Here is a 22500-nt window from a genome sequence, read left to right on the forward strand (position 1 = left end):
AGCAGGCCACCGAGCACAGCACCTCAGCCTATTAGAGTGAGGTTTCAGGATCTCTCTCATCCTGTAAACCAACATACTGAAGAAGGTGAAACGTGTGGCTGCGCTCCTCACATGCTGAAGCAGCAGCAGCCCTTTCCCTGAAGCAAAGTTCCTTCATTCCTCCCTCCCATAACCCTTAGCAGGGGATTTATGGTAATTGAGTTGAGTTTCCAAACTGGCCCTTCCTTCCTTCCTTCCCATATCTGCCAGCTCGAGAAGGCTTGTTTTGTTGCACCTGGGAAGTAAAGTATCTATTTGCGAGAGAGAGAGAATGAGAGAGAGAGACAGAGAGAGAGAGACAGAGAGAGAAGGGGAAGGGGTGTTGGCAGTTAGGGTGTGAGCTAGAGAAATGAGGCCTGTCTGCAAAAGGCCATGGGATGGGAGTGCGTGGTTGCAGGTTGTTTGGCTTTGTAAGGCCTACTGCCCGCTTCACTCGAAACTGGGTCTAGGGTTGTCGGTTTGTAGGCTGTAAAAGCCCAGAAAAGCTCTTGTTCTCCAACCAGCAGAGTGGCGCAGCGGAAGCGTGCTGGGCCCATAACCCAGAGGTCGATGGATCGAAACCATCCTCTGCTAACTTTTTTCAAATTATGTTTTTGTGTCATGGCATTAGGGCACAAAGAGCTGTAAGTGCCTGGATGCAATGTCATTCCTTGAACTTGCTGCCTCGTTCCACTCTTGCGCTAAATAGGAGAGGGTCCCAGCCCAGCCAACAAAATGTACTGTTCAATCAAACCAAACTTAAAACCAAGCTCCTTTTTTAAGGGGTCCCGGGGAAATGTTGGGCTGACCGGCAAGACCTCATGATGCGAACTGCTTCTGCGTCAAACGCAAGCTTTTTTCATTCCCAGCCAATGACTTATTCTTATTTCTAAGGGCCGCTCCATCAGATAGCCCAGACAGGCAGGCGTTGGTGGTATAGTGGTGAGCATAGCTGCCTTCCAAGCAGTTGACCTGGGTTCGATTCCCTGCCAACGCAGATCAAATCTTTAAATTGTTCAAAATGCATTTTTTGGAAATCAGACTCATGCTGAAAGCAAAGCTGACACACTTTTCGTGAAAATCAAAACCCCATCCAGGAAAGGTTCTTGCATCCTAGTTTCTGCAACTGTCTATCGGTGAGGGGATTGAAGCGAGCAGGGCTCCTGGCCCCTCCTCGACAAAGCCCTGACGAAGGCCTGACAAAGGCCTATTCGCCTTGCCCTGACGGGCCTTGGTCCCAGCAGGCCACCGAGCACAGCACCTCAGCCTATTAGAGTGAGGTTTCAGGATCTCTCTCATCCTGTAAACCAACATACTGAAGAAGGTGAAACGTGTGGCTGCGCTCCTCACATGCTGAAGCAGCAGCAGCCCTTTCCCTGAAGCAAAGTTCCTTCATTCCTCCCTCCCATAACCCTTAGCAGGGGATTTATGGTAATTGAGTTGAGTTTCCAAACTGGCCCTTCCTTCCTTCCTTCCCATATCTGCCAGCTCGAGAAGGCTTGTTTTGTTGCACCTGGGAAGTAAAGTATCTATTTGCGAGAGAGAGAGAATGAGAGAGAGAGACAGAGAGAGAGAGACAGAGAGAGAAGGGGAAGGGGTGTTGGCAGTTAGGGTGTGAGCTAGAGAAATGAGGCCTGTCTGCAAAAGGCCATGGGATGGGAGTGCGTGGTTGCAGGTTGTTTGGCTTTGTAAGGCCTACTGCCCGCTTCACTCGAAACTGGGTCTAGGGTTGTCGGTTTGTAGGCTGTAAAAGCCCAGAAAAGCTCTTGTTCTCCAACCAGCAGAGTGGCGCAGCGGAAGCGTGCTGGGCCCATAACCCAGAGGTCGATGGATCGAAACCATCCTCTGCTAACTTTTTTCAAATTATGTTTTTGTGTCATGGCATTAGGGCACAAAGAGCTGTAAGTGCCTGGATGCAATGTCATTCCTTGAACTTGCTGCCTCGTTCCACTCTTGCGCTAAATAGGAGAGGGTCCCAGCCCAGCCAACAAAATGTACTGTTCAATCAAACCAAACTTAAAACCAAGCTCCTTTTTTAAGGGGTCCCGGGGAAATGTTGGGCTGACCGGCAAGACCTCATGATGCGAACTGCTTCTGCGTCAAACGCAAGCTTTTTTCATTCCCAGCCAATGACTTATTCTTATTTCTAAGGGCCGCTCCATCAGATAGCCCAGACAGGCAGGCGTTGGTGGTATAGTGGTGAGCATAGCTGCCTTCCAAGCAGTTGACCCGGGTTCTATTCCCGGCCAACGCAGATCAAATCTTTAAATTGTTCAAAATGCATTTTTTGGAAATCAGACTCATGCTGAAAGCAAAGCTGACACACTTTTCGTGAAAATCAAAACCCCATCCAGGAAAGGTTCTTGCATCCTAGTTTCTGCAACTGTCTATCGGTGAGGGGATTGAAGCGAGCAGGGCTCCTGGCCCCTCCCCGACAAAGCCCTGACGAAGGCCTGACAAAGGCCTATTCGCCTTGCCCTGACGGGCCTTGGTCCCAGCAGGCCACCGAGCACAGCACCTCAGCCTATTAGAGTGAGGTTTCAGGATCTCTCTCATCCTGTAAACCAACATACTGAAGAAGGTGAAACGTGTGGCTGCGCTCCTCACATGCTGAAGCAGCAGCAGCCCTTTCCCTGAAGCAAAGTTCCTTCATTCCTCCCTCCCATAACCCTTAGCAGGGGATTTATGGTAATTGAGTTGAGTTTCCAAACTGGCCCTTCCTTCCTTCCTTCCCATATCTGCCAGCTCGAGAAGGCTTGTTTTGTTGCACCTGGGAAGTAAAGTATCTATTTGCGAGAGAGAGAGAATGAGAGAGAGAGACAGAGAGAGAGAGACAGAGAGAGAAGGGGAAGGGGTGTTGGCAGTTAGGGTGTGAGCTAGAGAAATGAGGCCTGTCTGCAAAAGGCCATGGGATGGGAGTGCGTGGTTGCAGGTTGTTTGACTTTGTAAGGCCTACTGCCCGCTTCACTCGAAACTGGGTCTAGGGTTGTCGGTTTGTAGGCTGTAAAAGCCCAGAAAAGCTCTTGTTCTCCAACCAGCAGAGTGGCGCAGCGGAAGCGTGCTGGGCCCATAACCCAGAGGTCGATGGATCGAAACCATCCTCTGCTAACTTTTTTCAAATTATGTTTTTGTGTCATGGCATTAGGGCACAAAGAGCTGTAAGTGCCTGGATGCAATGTCATTCCTTGAACTTGCTGCCTCGTTCCACTCTTGCGCTAAATAGGAGAGGGTCCCAGCCCAGCCAACAAAATGTACTGTTCAATCAAACCAAACTTAAAACCAAGCTCCTTTTTTAAGGGGTCCCGGGGAAATGTTGGGCTGACCGGCAAGACCTCATGATGCGAACTGCTTCTGCGTCAAACGCAAGCTTTTTTCATTCCCAGCCAATGACTTATTCTTATTTCTAAGGGCCGCTCCATCAGATAGCCCAGACAGGCAGGCGTTGGTGGTATAGTGGTGAGCATAGCTCCCTTCCAAGCAGTTGACCCGGGTTCGATTCCCGGCCAACGCAGATCAAATCTTTAAATTGTTCAAAATGCATTTTTTGGAAATCAGACTCATGCTGAAAGCAAAGCTGACACACTTTTCGTGAAAATCAAAACCCCATCCAGGAAAGGTTCTTGCATCCTAGTTTCTGCAACTGTCTATCGGTGAGGGGATTGAAGCGAGCAGGGCTCCTGGCCCCTCCCCGACAAAGCCCTGACGAAGGCCTGACAAAGGCCTATTCGCCTTGCCCTGACGGGCCTTGGTCCCAGCAGGCCACCGAGCACAGCACCTCAGCCTATTAGAGTGAGGTTTCAGGATCTCTCTCATCCTGTAAACCAACATACTGAAGAAGGTGAAACGTGTGGCTGCGCTCCTCACATGCTGAAGCAGCAGCAGCCCTTTCCCTGAAGCAAAGTTCCTTCATTCCTCCCTCCCATAACCCTTAGCAGGGGATTTATGGTAATTGAGTTGAGTTTCCAAACTGGCCCTTCCTTCCTTCCTTCCCATATCTGCCAGCTCGAGAAGGCTTGTTTTGTTGCACCTGGGAAGTAAAGTATCTATTTGCGAGAGAGAGAGAATGAGAGAGAGAGACAGAGAGAGAGAGACAGAGAGAGAAGGGGAAGGGGTGTTGGCAGTTAGGGTGTGAGCTAGAGAAATGAGGCCTGTCTGCAAAAGGCCATGGGATGGGAGTGCGTGGTTGCAGGTTGTTTGGCTTTGTAAGGCCTACTGCCCGCTTCACTCGAAACTGGGTCTAGGGTTGTCGGTTTGTAGGCTGTAAAAGCCCAGAAAAGCTCTTGTTCTCCAACCAGCAGAGTGGCGCAGCGGAAGCGTGCTGGGCCCATAACCCAGAGGTCGATGGATCGAAACCATCCTCTGCTAACTTTTTTCAAATTATGTTTTTGTGTCATGGCATTAGGGCACAAAGAGCTGTAAGTGCCTGGATGCAATGTCATTCCTTGAACTTGCTGCCTCGTTCCACTCTTGCGCTAAATAGGAGAGGGTCCCAGCCCAGCCAACAAAATGTACTGTTCAATCAAACCAAACTTAAAACCAAGCTCCTTTTTTAAGGGGTCCCGGGGAAATGTTGGGCTGACCGGCAAGACCTCATGATGCGAACTGCTTCTGCGTCAAACGCAAGCTTTTTTCATTCCCAGCCAATGACTTATTCTTATTTCTAAGGGCCGCTCCATCAGATAGCCCAGACAGGCAGGCGTTGGTGGTATAGTGGTGAGCATAGCTGCCTTCCAAGCAGTTGACCCGGGTTCGATTCCCGGCCAACGCAGATCAAATCTTTAAATTGTTCAAAATGCATTTTTTGGAAATCAGACTCATGCTGAAAGCAAAGCTGACACACTTTTCGTGAAAATCAAAACCCCATCCAGGAAAGGTTCTTGCATCCTAGTTTCTGCAACTGTCTATCGGTGAGGGGATTGAAGCGAGCAGGGCTCCTGGCCCCTCCCCGACAAAGCCCTGACGAAGGCCTGACAAAGGCCTATTCGCCTTGCCCTGACGGGCCTTGGTCCCAGCAGGCCACCGAGCACAGCACCTCAGCCTATTAGAGTGAGGTTTCAGGATCTCTCTCATCCTGTAAACCAACATACTGAAGAAGGTGAAACGTGTGGCTGCGCTCCTCACATGCTGAAGCAGCAGCAGCCCTTTCCCTGAAGCAAAGTTCCTTCATTCCTCCCTCCCATAACCCTTAGCAGGGGATTTATGGTAATTGAGTTGAGTTTCCAAACTGGCCCTTCCTTCCTTCCTTCCCATATCTGCCAGCTCGAGAAGGCTTGTTTTGTTGCACCTGGGAAGTAAAGTATCTATTTGCGAGAGAGAGAGAATGAGAGAGAGAGACAGAGAGAGAGAGACAGAGAGAGAAGGGGAAGGGGTGTTGGCAGTTAGGGTGTGAGCTAGAGAAATGAGGCCTGTCTGCAAAAGGCCATGGGATGGGAGTGCGTGGTTGCAGGTTGTTTGGCTTTGTAAGGCCTACTGCCCGCTTCACTCGAAACTGGGTCTAGGGTTGTCGGTTTGTAGGCTGTAAAAGCCCAGAAAAGCTCTTGTTCTCCAACCAGCAGAGTGGCGCAGCGGAAGCGTGCTGGGCCCATAACACAGAGGTCGATGGATCGAAACCATCCTCTGCTAACTTTTTTCAAATTATGTTTTTGTGTCATGGCATTAGGGCACAAAGAGCTGTAAGTGCCTGGATGCAATGTCATTCCTTGAACTTGCTGCCTCGTTCCACTCTTGCGCTAAATAGGAGAGGGTCCCAGCCCAGCCAACAAAATGCACTGTTCAATCAAACCAAACTTAAAACCAAGCTCCTTTTTTAAGGGGTCCCGGGGAAATGTTGGGCTGACCGGCAAGACCTCATGATGCGAACTGCTTCTGCGTCAAACGCAAGCTTTTTTCATTCCCAGCCAATGACTTATTCTTATTTCTAAAGGCCGCTCCATCAGATAGCCCAGACAGGCAGGCGTTGGTGGTATAGTGGTGAGCATAGCTGCCTTCCAAGCAGTTGACCCGGGGCCAACGCAGATCAAATCTTTAAATTGTTCAAAATGCATTTTTTGGAAATCAGACTCATGCTGAAAGCAAAGCTGACACACTTTTCGTGAAAATCAAAACCCCATCCAGGAAAGGTTCTTGCATCCTAGTTTCTGCAACTGTCTATCGGTGAGGGGATTGAAGCGAGCAGGGCTCCTAGCCCCTCCCCGACAAAGCCCTGACGAAGGCCTGACAAAGGCCTATTCGCCTTGCCCTGACGGGCCTTGGTCCCAGCAGGCCACCGAGCACAGCACCTCAGCCTATTAGAGTGAGGTTTCAGGATCTCTCTCATCCTGTAAACCAACATACTGAAGAAGGTGAAACGTGTGGCTGCGCTCCTCACATGCTGAAGCAGCAGCAGCCCTTTCCCTGAAGCAAAGTTCCTTCATTCCTCCCTCCCATAACCCTTAGCAGGGGATTTATGGTAATTGAGTTGAGTTTCCAAACTGGCCCTTCCTTCCTTCCTTCCCATATCTGCCAGCTCGAGAAGGCTTGTTTTGTTGCACCTGGGAAGTAAAGTATCTATTTGCGAGAGAGAGAGAATGAGAGAGAGAGACAGAGAGAGAGAGACAGAGAGAGAAGGGGAAGGGGTGTTGGCAGTTAGGGTGTGAGCTAGAGAAATGAGGCCTGTCTGCAAAAGGCCATGGGATGGGAGTGCGTGGTTGCAGGTTGTTTGGCTTTGTAAGGCCTACTGCCCGCTTCACTCGAAACTGGGTCTAGGGTTGTCGGTTTGTAGGCTGTAAAAGCCCAGAAAAGCTCTTGTTCTCCAACCAGCAGAGTGGCGCAGCGGAAGCGTGCTGGGCCCATAACCCAGAGGTCGATGGATCGAAACCATCCTCTGCTAACTTTTTTCAAATTATGTTTTTGTGTCATGGCATTAGGGCACAAAGAGCTGTAAGTGCCTGGATGCAATGTCATTCCTTGAACTTGCTGCCTCGTTCCACTCTTGCGCTAAATAGGAGAGGGTCCCAGCCCAGCCAACAAAATGTACTGTTCAATCAAACCAAACTTAAAACCAAGCTCCTTTTTTAAGGGGTCCCGGGGAAATGTTGGGCTGACCGGCAAGACCTCATGATGCGAACTGCTTCTGCGTCAAACGCAAGCTTTTTTCATTCCCAGCCAATGACTTATTCTTATTTCTAAGGGCCGCTCCATCAGATAGCCCAAACAGGCAGGCGTTGGTGGTATAGTGGTGAGCATAGCTGCCTTCCAAGCAGTTGACCCGGGTTCGATTCCCGGCCAACGCAGATCAAATCTTTAAATTGTTCAAAATGCATTTTTTGGAAATCAGACTCATGCTGAAAGCAAAGCTGACACACTTTTCGTGAAAATCAAAACCCCATCCAGGAAAGGTTCTTGCATCCTAGTTTCTGCAACTGTCTATCGGTGAGGGGATTGAAGCGAGCAGGGCTCCTGGCCCCTCCCCGACAAAGCCCTGACGAAGGCCTGACAAAGGCCTATTCGCCTTGCCCTGACGGGCCTTGGTCCCAGCAGGCCACCGAGCACAGCACCTCAGCCTATTAGAGTGAGGTTTCAGGATCTCTCTCATCCTGTAAACCAACATACTGAAGAAGGTGAAACGTGTGGCTGCGCTCCTCACATGCTGAAGCAGCAGCAGCCCTTTCCCTGAAGCAAAGTTCCTTCATTCCTCCCTCCCATAACCCTTAGCAGGGGATTTATGGTAATTGAGTTGAGTTTCCAAACTGGCCCTTCCTTCCTTCCTTCCCATATCTGCCAGCTCGAGAAGGCTTGTTTTGTTGCACCTGGGAAGTAAAGTATCTATTTGCGAGAGAGAGAGAATGAGAGAGAGAGACAGAGAGAGAGAGACAGAGAGAGAAGGGGAAGGGGTGTTGGCAGTTAGGGTGTGAGCTAGAGAAATGAGGCCTGTCTGCAAAAGGCCATGGGATGGGAGTGCGTGGTTGCAGGTTGTTTGGCTTTGTAAGGCCTACTGCCCGCTTCACTCGAAACTGGGTCTAGGGTTGTCGGTTTGTAGGCTGTAAAAGCCCAGAAAAGCTCTTGTTCTCCAACCAGCAGAGTGGCGCAGCGGAAGCGTGCTGGGCCCATAACCCAGAGGTCGATGGATCGAAACCATCCTCTGCTAACTTTTTTCAAATTATGTTTTTGTGTCATGGCATTAGGGCACAAAGAGCTGTAAGTGCCTGGATGCAATGTCATTCCTTGAACTTGCTGCCTCGTTCCACTCTTGCGCTAAATAGGAGAGGGTCCCAGCCCAGCCAACAAAATGTACTGTTCAATCAAACCAAACTTAAAACCAAGCTCCTTTTTTAAGGGGTCCCGGGGAAATGTTGGGCTGACCGGCAAGACCTCATGATGCGAACTGCTTCTGCGTCAAACGCAAGCTTTTTTCATTCCCAGCCAATGACTTATTCTTATTTCTAAGGGCCGCTCCATCAGATAGCCCAGACAGGCAGGCGTTGGTGGTATAGTGGTGAGCATAGCTGCCTTCCAAGCAGTTGACCCGGGTTCGATTCCCGGCCAACGCAGATCAAATCTTTAAATTGTTCAAAATGCATTTTTTGGAAATCAGACTCATGCTGAAAGCAAAGCTGACACACTTTTCGTGAAAATCAAAACCCCATCCAGGAAAGGTTCTTGCATCCTAGTTTCTGCAACTGTCTATCGGTGAGGGGATTGAAGCGAGCAGGGCTCCTGGCCCCTCCCCGACAAAGCCCTGACGAAGGCCTGACAAAGGCCTATTCGCCTTGCCCTGACGGGCCTTGGTCCCAGCAGGCCACCGAGCACAGCACCTCAGCCTATTAGAGTGAGGTTTCAGGATCTCTCTCATCCTGTAAACCAACATACTGAAGAAGGTGAAACGTGTGGCTGCGCTCCTCACATGCTGAAGCAGCAGCAGCCCTTTCCCTGAAGCAAAGTTCCTTCATTCCTCCCTCCCATAACCCTTAGCAGGGGATTTATGGTAATTGAGTTGAGTTTCCAAACTGGCCCTTCCTTCCTTCCTTCCCATATCTGCCAGCTCGAGAAGGCTTGTTTTGTTGCACCTGGGAAGTAAAGTATCTATTTGCGAGAGAGAGAGAATGAGAGAGAGAGACAGAGAGAGAGAGACAGAGAGAGAAGGGGAAGGGGTGTTGGCAGTTAGGGTGTGAGCTAGAGAAATGAGGCCTGTCTGCAAAAGGCCATGGGATGGGAGTGCGTGGTTGCAGGTTGTTTGGCTTTGTAAGGCCTACTGCCCGCTTCACTCGAAACTGGGTCTAGGGTTGTCGGTTTGTAGGCTGTAAAAGCCCAGAAAAGCTCTTGTTCTCCAACCAGCAGAGTGGCGCAGCGGAAGCGTGCTGGGCCCATAACCCAGAGGTCGATGGATCGAAACCATCCTCTGCTAACTTTTTTCAAATTATGTTTTTGTGTCATGGCATTAGGGCACAAAGAGCTGTAAGTGCCTGGATGCAATGTCATTCCTTGAACTTGCTGCCTCGTTCCACTCTTGCGCTAAATAGGAGAGGGTCCCAGCCCAGCCAACAAAATGTACTGTTCAATCAAACCAAACTTAAAACCAAGCTCCTTTTTTAAGGGGTCCCGGGGAAATGTTGGGCTGACCGGCAAGACCTCATGATGCGAACTGCTTCTGCGTCAAACGCAAGCTTTTTTCATTCCCAGCCAATGACTTATTCTTATTTCTAAGGGCCGCTCCATCAGATAGCCCAGACAGGCAGGCGTTGGTGGTATAGTGGTGAGCATAGCTGCCTTCCAAGCAGTTGACCCGGGTTCTATTCCCGGCCAAGGCAGATCAAATCTTTAAATTGTTCAAAATGCATTTTTTGGAAATCAGACTCATGCTGAAAGCAAAGCTGACACACTTTTCGTGAAAATCAAAACCCCATCCAGGAAAGGTTCTTGCATCCTAGTTTCTGCAACTGTCTATCGGTGAGGGGATTGAAGCGAGCAGGGCTCCTGGCCCCTCCCCGACAAAGCCCTGACGAAGGCCTGACAAAGGCCTATTCGCCTTGCCCTGACGGGCCTTGGTCCCAGCAGGCCACCGAGCACAGCACCTCAGCCTATTAGAGTGAGGTTTCAGGATCTCTCTCATCCTGTAAACCAACATACTGAAGAAGGTGAAACGTGTGGCTGCGCTCCTCACATGCTGAAGCAGCAGCAGCCCTTTCCCTGAAGCAAAGTTCCTTCATTCCTCCCTCCCATAACCCTTAGCAGGGGATTTATGGTAATTGAGTTGAGTTTCCAAACTGGCCCTTCCTTCCTTCCTTCCCATATCTGCCAGCTCGAGAAGGCTTGTTTTGTTGCACCTGGGAAGTAAAGTATCTATTTGCGAGAGAGAGAGAATGAGAGAGAGAGACAGAGAGAGAGAGACAGAGAGAGAAGGGGAAGGGGTGTTGGCAGTTAGGGTGTGAGCTAGAGAAATGAGGCCTGTCTGCAAAAGGCCATGGGATGGGAGTGCGTGGTTGCAGGTTGTTTGACTTTGTAAGGCCTACTGCCCGCTTCACTCGAAACTGGGTCTAGGGTTGTCGGTTTGTAGGCTGTAAAAGCCCAGAAAAGCTCTTGTTCTCCAACCAGCAGAGTGGCGCAGCGGAAGCGTGCTGGGCCCATAACCCAGAGGTCGATGGATCGAAACCATCCTCTGCTAACTTTTTTCAAATTATGTTTTTGTGTCATGGCATTAGGGCACAAAGAGCTGTAAGTGCCTGGATGCAATGTCATTCCTTGAACTTGCTGCCTCGTTCCACTCTTGCGCTAAATAGGAGAGGGTCCCAGCCCAGCCAACAAAATGTACTGTTCAATCAAACCAAACTTAAAACCAAGCTCCTTTTTTAAGGGGTCCCGGGGAAATGTTGGGCTGACCGGCAAGACCTCATGATGCGAACTGCTTCTGCGTCAAACGCAAGCTTTTTTCATTCCCAGCCAATGACTTATTCTTATTTCTAAGGGCCGCTCCATCAGATAGCCCAGACAGGCAGGCGTTGGTGGTATAGTGGTGAGCATAGCTCCCTTCCAAGCAGTTGACCCGGGTTCGATTCCCGGCCAACGCAGATCAAATCTTTAAATTGTTCAAAATGCATTTTTTGGAAATCAGACTCATGCTGAAAGCAAAGCTGACACACTTTTCGTGAAAATCAAAACCCCATCCAGGAAAGGTTCTTGCATCCTAGTTTCTGCAACTGTCTATCGGTGAGGGGATTGAAGCGAGCAGGGCTCCTGGCCCCTCCCCGACAAAGCCCTGACGAAGGCCTGACAAAGGCCTATTCGCCTTGCCCTGACGGGCCTTGGTCCCAGCAGGCCACCGAGCACAGCACCTCAGCCTATTAGAGTGAGGTTTCAGGATCTCTCTCATCCTGTAAACCAACATACTGAAGAAGGTGAAACGTGTGGCTGCGCTCCTCACATGCTGAAGCAGCAGCAGCCCTTTCCCTGAAGCAAAGTTCCTTCATTCCTCCCTCCCATAACCCTTAGCAGGGGATTTATGGTAATTGAGTTGAGTTTCCAAACTGGCCCTTCCTTCCTTCCTTCCCATATCTGCCAGCTCGAGAAGGCTTGTTTTGTTGCACCTGGGAAGTAAAGTATCTATTTGCGAGAGAGAGAGAATGAGAGAGAGAGACAGAGAGAGAGAGACAGAGAGAGAAGGGGAAGGGGTGTTGGCAGTTAGGGTGTGAGCTAGAGAAATGAGGCCTGTCTGCAAAAGGCCATGGGATGGGAGTGCGTGGTTGCAGGTTGTTTGGCTTTGTAAGGCCTACTGCCCGCTTCACTCGAAACTGGGTCTAGGGTTGTCGGTTTGTAGGCTGTAAAAGCCCAGAAAAGCTCTTGTTCTCCAACCAGCAGAGTGGCGCAGCGGAAGCGTGCTGGGCCCATAACCCAGAGGTCGATGGATCGAAACCATCCTCTGCTAACTTTTTTCAAATTATGTTTTTGTGTCATGGCATTAGGGCACAAAGAGCTGTAAGTGCCTGGATGCAATGTCATTCCTTGAACTTGCTGCCTCGTTCCACTCTTGCGCTAAATAGGAGAGGGTCCCAGCCCAGCCAACAAAATGTACTGTTCAATCAAACCAAACTTAAAACCAAGCTCCTTTTTTAAGGGGTCCCGGGGAAATGTTGGGCTGACCGGCAAGACCTCATGATGCGAACTGCTTCTGCGTCAAACGCAAGCTTTTTTCATTCCCAGCCAATGACTTATTCTTATTTCTAAGGGCCGCTCCATCAGATAGCCCAGACAGGCAGGCGTTGGTGGTATAGTGGTGAGCATAGCTGCCTTCCAAGCAGTTGACCCGGGTTCGATTCCCTGCCAACGCAGATCAAATCTTTAAATTGTTCAAAATGCATTTTTTGGAAATCAGACTCATGCTGAAAGCAAAGCTGACACACTTTTCGTGAAAATCAAAACCCCATCCAGGAAAGGTTCTTGCATCCTAGTTTCTGCAACTGTCTATCGGTGAGGGGATTGAAGCGAGCAGGGCTCCTGGCCCCTCCCCGACAAAGCCCTGACGAAGGCCTGACAAAGGCCTATTCGCCTTGCCCTGACGGGCCTTGGTCCCAGCAGGCCACCGAGCACAGCACCTCAGCCTATTAGAGTGAGGTTTCAGGATCTCTCTCATCCTGTAAACCAACATACTGAAGAAGGTGAAACGTGTGGCTGCGCTCCTCACATGCTGAAGCAGCAGCAGCCCTTTCCCTGAAGCAAAGTTCCTTCATTCCTCCCTCCCATAACCCTTAGCAGGGGATTTATGGTAATTGAGTTGAGTTTCCAAACTGGCCCTTCCTTCCTTCCTTCCCATATCTGCCAGCTCGAGAAGGCTTGTTTTGTTGCACCTGGGAAGTAAAGTATCTATTTGCGAGAGAGAGAGAATGAGAGAGAGAGACAGAGAGAGAGAGACAGAGAGAGAAGGGGAAGGGGTGTTGGCAGTTAGGGTGTGAGCTAGAGAAATGAGGCCTGTCTGCAAAAGGCCATGGGATGGGAGTGCGTGGTTGCAGGTTGTTTGGCTTTGTAAGGCCTACTGCCCGCTTCACTCGAAACTGGGTCTAGGGTTGTCGGTTTGTAGGCTGTAAAAGCCCAGAAAAGCTCTTGTTCTCCAACCAGCAGAGTGGCGCAGCGGAAGCGTGCTGGGCCCATAACACAGAGGTCGATGGATCGAAACCATCCTCTGCTAACTTTTTTCAAATTATGTTTTTGTGTCATGGCATTAGGGCACAAAGAGCTGTAAGTGCCTGGATGCAATGTCATTCCTTGAACTTGCTGCCTCGTTCCACTCTTGCGCTAAATAGGAGAGGGTCCCAGCCCAGCCAACAAAATGCACTGTTCAATCAAACCAAACTTAAAACCAAGCTCCTTTTTTAAGGGGTCCCGGGGAAATGTTGGGCTGACCGGCAAGACCTCATGATGCGAACTGCTTCTGCGTCAAACGCAAGCTTTTTTCATTCCCAGCCAATGACTTATTCTTATTTCTAAAGGCCGCTCCATCAGATAGCCCAGACAGGCAGGCGTTGGTGGTATAGTGGTGAGCATAGCTGCCTTCCAAGCAGTTGACCCGGGGCCAACGCAGATCAAATCTTTAAATTGTTCAAAATGCATTTTTTGGAAATCAGACTCATGCTGAAAGCAAAGCTGACACACTTTTCGTGAAAATCAAAACCCCATCCAGGAAAGGTTCTTGCATCCTAGTTTCTGCAACTGTCTATCGGTGAGGGGATTGAAGCGAGCAGGGCTCCTGGCCCCTCCCCGACAAAGCCCTGACGAAGGCCTGACAAAGGCCTATTCGCCTTGCCCTGACGGGCCTTGGTCCCAGCAGGCCACCGAGCACAGCACCTCAGCCTATTAGAGTGAGGTTTCAGGATCTCTCTCATCCTGTAAACCAACATACTGAAGAAGGTGAAACGTGTGGCTGCGCTCCTCACATGCTGAAGCAGCAGCAGCCCTTTCCCTGAAGCAAAGTTCCTTCATTCCTCCCTCCCATAACCCTTAGCAGGGGATTTATGGTAATTGAGTTGAGTTTCCAAACTGGCCCTTCCTTCCTTCCTTCCCATATCTGCCAGCTCGAGAAGGCTTGTTTTGTTGCACCTGGGAAGTAAAGTATCTATTTGCGAGAGAGAGAGAATGAGAGAGAGAGACAGAGAGAGAGAGACAGAGAGAGAAGGGGAAGGGGTGTTGGCAGTTAGGGTGTGAGCTAGAGAAATGAGGCCTGTCTGCAAAAGGCCATGGGATGGGAGTGCGTGGTTGCAGGTTGTTTGGCTTTGTAAGGCCTACTGCCCGCTTCACTCGAAACTGGGTCTAGGGTTGTCGGTTTGTAGGCTGTAAAAGCCCAGAAAAGCTCTTGTTCTCCAACCAGCAGAGTGGCGCAGCGGAAGCGTGCTGGGCCCATAACCCAGAGGTCGATGGATCGAAACCATCCTCTGCTAACTTTTTTCAAATTATGTTTTTGTGTCATGGCATTAGGGCACAAAGAGCTGTAAGTGCCTGGATGCAATGTCATTCCTTGAACTTGCTGCCTCGTTCCACTCTTGCGCTAAATAGGAGAGGGTCCCAGCCCAGCCAACAAAATGTACTGTTCAATCAAACCAAACTTAAAACCAAGCTCCTTTTTTAAGGGGTCCCGGGGAAATGTTGGGCTGACCGGCAAGACCTCATGATGCGAACTGCTTCTGCGTCAAACGCAAGCTTTTTTCATTCCCAGCCAATGACTTATTCTTATTTCTAAGGGCCGCTCCATCAGATAGCCCAGACAGGCAGGCGTTGGTGGTATAGTGGTGAGCATAGCTGCCTTCCAAGCAGTTGACCCGGGTTCGATTCCCGGCCAACGCAGATCAAATCTTTAAATTGTTCAAAATGCATTTTTTGGAAATCAGACTCATGCTGAAAGCAAAGCTGACACACTTTTCGTGAAAATCAAAACCCCATCCAGGAAAGGTTCTTGCATCCTAGTTTCTGCAACTGTCTATCGGTGAGGGGATTGAAGCGAGCAGGGCTCCTGGCCCCTCCCCGACAAAGCCCTGACGAAGGCCTGACAAAGGCCTATTCGCCTTGCCCTGACGGGCCTTGGTCCCAGCAGGCCACCGAGCACAGCACCTCAGCCTATTAGAGTGAGGTTTCAGGATCTCTCTCATCCTGTAAACCAACATACTGAAGAAGGTGAAACGTGTGGCTGCGCTCCTCACATGCTGAAGCAGCAGCAGCCCTTTCCCTGAAGCAAAGTTCCTTCATTCCTCCCTCCCATAACCCTTAGCAGGGGATTTATGGTAATTGAGTTGAGTTTCCAAACTGGCCCTTCCTTCCTTCCTTCCCATATCTGCCAGCTCGAGAAGGCTTGTTTTGTTGCACCTGGGAAGTAAAGTATCTATTTGCGAGAGAGAGAGAATGAGAGAGAGAGACAGAGAGAGAGAGACAGAGAGAGAAGGGGAAGGGGTGTTGGCAGTTAGGGTGTGAGCTAGAGAAATGAGGCCTGTCTGCAAAAGGCCATGGGATGGGAGTGCGTGGTTGCAGGTTGTTTGGCTTTGTAAGGCCTACTGCCCGCTTCACTCGAAACTGGGTCTAGGGTTGTCGGTTTGTAGGCTGTAAAAGCCCAGAAAAGCTCTTGTTCTCCAACCAGCAGAGTGGCGCAGCGGAAGCGTGCTGGGCCCATAACCCAGAGGTCGATGGATCGAAACCATCCTCTGCTAACTTTTTTCAAATTATGTTTTTGTGTCATGGCATTAGGGCACAAAGAGCTGTAAGTGCCTGGATGCAATGTCATTCCTTGAACTTGCTGCCTCGTTCCACTCTTGCGCTAAATAGGAGAGGGTCCCAGCCCAGCCAACAAAATGTACTGTTCAATCAAACCAAACTTAAAACCAAGCTCCTTTTTTAAGGGGTCCCGGGGAAATGTTGGGCTGACCGGCAAGACCTCATGATGCGAACTGCTTCTGCGTCAAACGCAAGCTTTTTTCATTCCCAGCCAATGACTTATTCTTATTTCTAAGGGCCGCTCCATCAGATAGCCCAGACAGGCAGGCGTTGGTGGTATAGTGGTGAGCATAGCTGCCTTCCAAGCAGTTGACCCGGGTTCGATTCCCGGCCAACGCAGATCAAATCTTTAAATTGTTCAAAATGCATTTTTTGGAAATCAGACTCATGCTGAAAGCAAAGCTGACACACTTTTCGTGAAAATCAAAACCCCATCCAGGAAAGGTTCTTGCATCCTAGTTTCTGCAACTGTCTATCGGTGAGGGGATTGAAGCGAGCAGGGCTCCTGGCCCCTCCCCGACAAAGCCCTGACGAAGGCCTGACAAAGGCCTATTCGCCTTGCCCTGACGGGCCTTGGTCCCAGCAGGCCACCGAGCACAGCACCTCAGCCTATTAGAGTGAGGTTTCAGGATCTCTCTCATCCTGTAAACCAACATACTGAAGAAGGTGAAACGTGTGGCTGCGCTCCTCACATGCTGAAGCAGCAGCAGCCCTTTCCCTGAAGCAAAGTTCCTTCATTCCTCCCTCCCATAACCCTTAGCAGGGGATTTATGGTAATTGAGTTGAGTTTCCAAACTGGCCCTTCCTTCCTTCCTTCCCATATCTGCCAGCTCGAGAAGGCTTGTTTTGTTGCACCTGGGAAGTAAAGTATCTATTTGCGAGAGAGAGAGAATGAGAGAGAGAGACAGAGAGAGAGAGACAGAGAGAGAAGGGGAAGGGGTGTTGGCAGTTAGGGTGTGAGCTAGAGAAATGAGGCCTGTCTGCAAAAGGCCATGGGATGGGAGTGCGTGGTTGCAGGTTGTTTGGCTTTGTAAGGCCTACTGCCCGCTTCACTCGAAACTGGGTCTAGGGTTGTCGGTTTGTAGGCTGTAAAAGCCCAGAAAAGCTCTTGTTCTCCAACCAGCAGAGTGGCGCAGCGGAAGCGTGCTGGGCCCATAACACAGAGGTCGATGGATCGAAACCATCCTCTGCTAACTTTTTTCAAATTATGTTTTTGTGTCATGGCATTAGGGCACAAAGAGCTGTAAGTGCCTGGATGCAATGTCATTCCTTGAACTTGCTGCCTCGTTCCACTCTTGCGCTAAATAGGAGAGGGTCCCAGCCCAGCCAACAAAATGCACTGTTCAATCAAACCAAACTTAAAACCAAGCTCCTTTTTTAAGGGGTCCCGGGGAAATGTTGGGCTGACCGGCAAGACCTCATGATGCGAACTGCTTCTGCGTCAAACGCAAGCTTTTTTCATTCCCAGCCAATGACTTATTCTTATTTCTAAAGGCCGCTCCATCAGATAGCCCAGACAGGCAGGCGTTGGTGGTATAGTGGTGAGCATAGCTGCCTTCCAAGCAGTTGACCCGGGGCCAACGCAGATCAAATCTTTAAATTGTTCAAAATGCATTTTTTGGAAATCAGACTCATGCTGAAAGCAAAGCTGACACACTTTTCGTGAAAATCAAAACCCCATCCAGGAAAGGTTCTTGCATCCTAGTTTCTGCAACTGTCTATCGGTGAGGGGATTGAAGCGAGCAGGGCTCCTGGCCCCTCCCCGACAAAGCCCTGACGAAGGCCTGACAAAGGCCTATTCGCCTTGCCCTGACGGGCCTTGGTCCCAGCAGGCCACCGAGCACAGCACCTCAGCCTATTAGAGTGAGGTTTCAGGATCTCTCTCATCCTGTAAACCAACATACTGAAGAAGGTGAAACGTGTGGCTGCGCTCCTCACATGCTGAAGCAGCAGCAGCCCTTTCCCTGAAGCAAAGTTCCTTCATTCCTCCCTCCCATAACCCTTAGCAGGGGATTTATGGTAATTGAGTTGAGTTTCCAAACTGGCCCTTCCTTCCTTCCTTCCCATATCTGCCAGCTCGAGAAGGCTTGTTTTGTTGCACCTGGGAAGTAAAGTATCTATTTGCGAGAGAGAGAGAATGAGAGAGAGAGACAGAGAGAGAGAGACAGAGAGAGAAGGGGAAGGGGTGTTGGCAGTTAGGGTGTGAGCTAGAGAAATGAGGCCTGTCTGCAAAAGGCCATGGGATGGGAGTGCGTGGTTGCAGGTTGTTTGGCTTTGTAAGGCCTACTGCCGGCTTCACTCGAAACTGGGTCTAGGGTTGTCGGTTTGTAGGCTGTAAAAGCCCAGAAAAGCTCTTGTTCTCCAACCAGCAGAGTGGCGCAGCGGAAGCGTGCTGGGCCCATAACCCAGAGGTCGATGGATCGAAACCATCCTCTGCTAACTTTTTTCAAATTATGTTTTTGTGTCATGGCATTAGGGCACAAAGAGCTGTAAGTGCCTGGATGCAATGTCATTCCTTGAACTTGCTGCCTCGTTCCACTCTTGCGCTAAATAGGAGAGGGTCCCAGCCCAGCCAACAAAATGTACTGTTCAATCAAACCAAACTTAAAACCAAGCTCCTTTTTTAAGGGGTCCCGGGGAAATGTTGGGCTGACCGGCAAGACCTCATGATGCGAACTGCTTCTGCGTCAAACGCAAGCTTTTTTCATTCCCAGCCAATGACTTATTCTTATTTCTAAGGGCCGCTCCATCAGATAGCGCAGACAGGCAGGCGTTGGTGGTATAGTGGTGAGCATAGCTGCCTTCCAAGCAGTTGACCCGGGTTCTATTCCCGGCCAACGCAGATCAAATCTTTAAATTGTTCAAAATGCATTTTTTGGAAATCAGACTCATGCTGAAAGCAAAGCTGACACACTTTTCGTGAAAATCAAAACCCCATCCAGGAAAGGTTCTTGCATCCTAGTTTCTGCAACTGTCTATCGGTGAGGGGATTGAAGCGAGCAGGGCTCCTGGCCCCTCCCCGACAAAGCCCTGACGAAGGCCTGACAAAGGCCTATTCGCCTTGCCCTGACGGGCCTTGGTCCCAGCAGGCCACCGAGCACAGCACCTCAGCCTATTAGAGTGAGGTTTCAGGATCTCTCTCATCCTGTAAACCAACATACTGAAGAAGGTGAAACGTGTGGCTGCGCTCCTCACATGCTGAAGCAGCAGCAGCCCTTTCCCTGAAGCAAAGTTCCTTCATTCCTCCCTCCCATAACCCTTAGCAGGGGATTTATGGTAATTGAGTTGAGTTTCCAAACTGGCCCTTCCTTCCTTCCTTCCCATATCTGCCAGCTCGAGAAGGCTTGTTTTGTTGCACCTGGGAAGTAAAGTATCTATTTGCGAGAGAGAGAGAATGAGAGAGAGAGACAGAGAGAGAGAGACAGAGAGAGAAGGGGAAGGGGTGTTGGCAGTTAGGGTGTGAGCTAGAGAAATGAGGCCTGTCTGCAAAAGGCCATGGGATGGGAGTGCGTGGTTGCAGGTTGTTTGGCTTTGTAAGGCCTACTGCCCGCTTCACTCGAAACTGGGTCTAGGGTTGTCGGTTTGTAGGCTGTAAAAGCCCAGAAAAGCTCTTGTTCTCCAACCAGCAGAGTGGCGCAGCGGAAGCGTGCTGGGCCCATAACCCAGAGGTCGATGGATCGAAACCATCCTCTGCTAACTTTTTTCAAATTATGTTTTTGTGTCATGGCATTAGGGCACAAAGAGCTGTAAGTGCCTGGATGCAATGTCATTCCTTGAACTTGCTGCCTCGTTCCACTCTTGCGCTAAATAGGAGAGGGTCCCAGCCCAGCCAACAAAATGTACTGTTCAATCAAACCAAACTTAAAACCAAGCTCCTTTTTTAAGGGGTCCCGGGGAAATGTTGGGCTGACCGGCAAGACCTCATGATGCGAACTGCTTCTGCGTCAAACGCAAGCTTTTTTCATTCCCAGCCAATGACTTATTCTTATTTCTAAGGGCCGCTCCATCAGATAGCCCAGACAGGCAGGCGTTGGTGGTATAGTGGTGAGCATAGCTGCCTTCCAAGCAGTTGACCCGGGTTCTATTCCCGGCCAACGCAGATCAAATCTTTAAATTGTTCAAAATGCATTTTTTGGAAATCAGACTCATGCTGAAAGCAAAGCTGACACACTTTTCGTGAAAATCAAAACCCCATCCAGGAAAGGTTCTTGCATCCTAGTTTCTGCAACTGTCTATCGGTGAGGGGATTGAAGCGAGCAGGGCTCCTGGCCCCTCCCCGACAAAGCCCTGACGAAGGCCTGACAAAGGCCTATTCGCCTTGCCCTGACGGGCCTTGGTCCCAGCAGGCCACCGAGCACAGCACCTCAGCCTATTAGAGTGAGGTTTCAGGATCTCTCTCATCCTGTAAACCAACATACTGAAGAAGGTGAAACGTGTGGCTGCGCTCCTCACATGCTGAAGCAGCAGCAGCCCTTTCCCTGAAGCAAAGTTCCTTCGTTCCTCCCTCCCATAACCCTTAGCAGGGGATTTATGGTAATTGAGTTGAGTTTCCAAACTGGCCCTTCCTTCCTTCCTTCCCATATCTGCCAGCTCGAGAAGGCTTGTTTTGTTGCACCTGGGAAGTAAAGTATCTATTTGCGAGAGAGAGAGAATGAGAGAGAGAGACAGAGAGAGAGAGACAGAGAGAGAAGGGGAAGGGGTGTTGGCAGTTAGGGTGTGAGCTAGAGAAATGAGGCCTGTCTGCAAAAGGCCATGGGATGGGAGTGCGTGGTTGCAGGTTGTTTGGCTTTGTAAGGCCTACTGCCCGCTTCACTCGAAACTGGGTCTAGGGTTGTCGGTTTGTAGGCTGTAAAAGCCCAGAAAAGCTCTTGTTCTCCAACCAGCAGAGTGGCGCAGCGGAAGCGTGCTGGGCCCATAACCCAGAGGTCGATGGATCGAAACCATCCTCTGCTAACTTTTTTCAAATTATGTTTTTGTGTCATGGCATTAGGGCACAAAGAGCTGTAAGTGCCTGGATGCAATGTCATTCCTTGAACTTGCTGCCTCGTTCCACTCTTGCGCTAAATAGGAGAGGGTCCCAGCCCAGCCAACAAAATGTACTGTTCAATCAAACCAAACTTAAAACCAAGCTCCTTTTTTAAGGGGTCCCGGGGAAATGTTGGGCTGACCGGCAAGACCTCATGATGCGAACTGCTTCTGCGTCAAACGCAAGCTTTTTTCATTCCCAGCCAATGACTTATTCTTATTTCTAAGGGCCGCTCCATCAGATAGCCCAGACAGGCAGGCGTTGGTGGTATAGTGGTGAGCATAGCTGCCTTCCAAGCAGTTGACCCGCCAACGCAGATCAAATCTTTAAATTGTTCAAAATGCATTTTTTGGAAATCAGACTCATGCTGAAAGCAAAGCTGACACACTTTTCGTGAAAATCAAAACCCCATCCAGGAAAGGTTCTTGCATCCTAGTTTCTGCAACTGTCTATCGGTGAGGGGATTGAAGCGAGCAGGGCTCCTGGCCCCTCCCCGACAAAGCCCTGACGAAGGCCTGACAAAGGCCTATTCGCCTTGCCCTGACGGGCCTTGGTCCCAGCAGGCCACCGAGCACAGCACCTCAGCCTATTAGAGTGAGGTTTCAGGATCTCTCTCATCCTGTAAACCAACATACTGAAGAAGGTGAAACGTGTGGCTGCGCTCCTCACATGCTGAAGCAGCAGCAGCCCTTTCCCTGAAGCAAAGTTCCTTCATTCCTCCCTCCCATAACCCTTAGCAGGGGATTTATGGTAATTGAGTTGAGTTTCCAAACTGGCCCTTCCTTCCTTCCTTCCCATATCTGCCAGCTCGAGAAGGCTTGTTTTGTTGCACCTGGGAAGTAAAGTATCTATTTGCGAGAGAGAGAGAATGAGAGAGAGAGACAGAGAGAGAGAGACAGAGAGAGAAGGGGAAGGGGTGTTGGCAGTTAGGGTGTGAGCTAGAGAAATGAGGCCTGTCTGCAAAAGGCCATGGGATGGGAGTGCGTGGTTGCAGGTTGTTTGGCTTTGTAAGGCCTACTGCCCGCTTCACTCGAAACTGGGTCTAGGGTTGTCGGTTTGTAGGCTGTAAAAGCCCAGAAAAGCTCTTGTTCTCCAACCAGCAGAGTGGCGCAGCGGAAGCGTGCTGGGCCCATAACCCAGAGGTCGATGGATCGAAACCATCCTCTGCTAACTTTTTTCAAATTATGTTTTTGTGTCATGGCATTAGGGCACAAAGAGCTGTAAGTGCCTGGATGCAATGTCATTCCTTGAACTTGCTGCCTCGTTCCACTCTTGCGCTAAATAGGAGAGGGTCCCAGCCCAGCCAACAAAATGTACTGTTCAATCAAACCAAACTTAAAACCAAGCTCCTTTTTTAAGGGGTCCCGGGGAAATGTTGGGCTGACCGGCAAGACCTCATGATGCGAACTGCTTCTGCGTCAAACGCAAGCTTTTTTCATTCCCAGCCAATGACTTATTCTTATTTCTAAGGGCCGCTCCATCAGATAGCCCAGACAGGCAGGCGTTGGTGGTATAGTGGTGAGCATAGCTGCCTTCCAAGCAGTTGACCCGGGTTCTATTCCCGGCCAACGCAGATCAAATCTTTAAATTGTTCAAAATGCATTTTTTGGAAATCAGACTCATGCTGAAAGCAAAGCTGACACACTTTTCGTGAAAATCAAAACCCCATCCAGGAAAGGTTCTTGCATCCTAGTTTCTGCAACTGTCTATCGGTGAGGGGATTGAAGCGAGCAGGG

General features: G+C 50.0%; 5 non-coding genes across 5 annotated transcripts; all 5 read left to right on the forward strand.

The window, feature by feature from the left end:
* Positions 1-4714: 4714 nt before the first annotated feature.
* Positions 4715-4786, forward strand: TRNAG-UCC (transfer RNA glycine (anticodon UCC)). The gene has a single exon. It is a non-coding gene; the product is annotated as a tRNA-Gly (tRNA).
* Positions 4787-7217: 2431 nt separating this feature from the next.
* On the forward strand, positions 7218-7289 carry TRNAG-UCC (transfer RNA glycine (anticodon UCC)). The gene has a single exon. It is a non-coding gene; the product is annotated as a tRNA-Gly (tRNA).
* A 1185-nt stretch (positions 7290-8474) lies between these two features.
* Positions 8475-8546, forward strand: TRNAG-UCC (transfer RNA glycine (anticodon UCC)). The gene has a single exon. It is a non-coding gene; the product is annotated as a tRNA-Gly (tRNA).
* Positions 8547-14748: 6202 nt separating this feature from the next.
* TRNAG-UCC (transfer RNA glycine (anticodon UCC)) lies at positions 14749-14820 on the forward strand. The gene has a single exon. It is a non-coding gene; the product is annotated as a tRNA-Gly (tRNA).
* A 1185-nt stretch (positions 14821-16005) lies between these two features.
* TRNAG-UCC (transfer RNA glycine (anticodon UCC)) lies at positions 16006-16077 on the forward strand. Its single transcript has one exon. It is a non-coding gene; the product is annotated as a tRNA-Gly (tRNA).
* The last annotated feature ends 6423 nt before the right edge of the window (positions 16078-22500 follow it).

The sequence above is a fragment of the Ambystoma mexicanum genome, chromosome 6q (assembly GCF_040938575.1).
Source record: "Ambystoma mexicanum isolate Mex_15411 chromosome 6q, UKY_AmexF1_1, whole genome shotgun sequence".
NCBI classification, from domain to species: Eukaryota; Metazoa; Chordata; class Amphibia; order Caudata; family Ambystomatidae; genus Ambystoma; species Ambystoma mexicanum.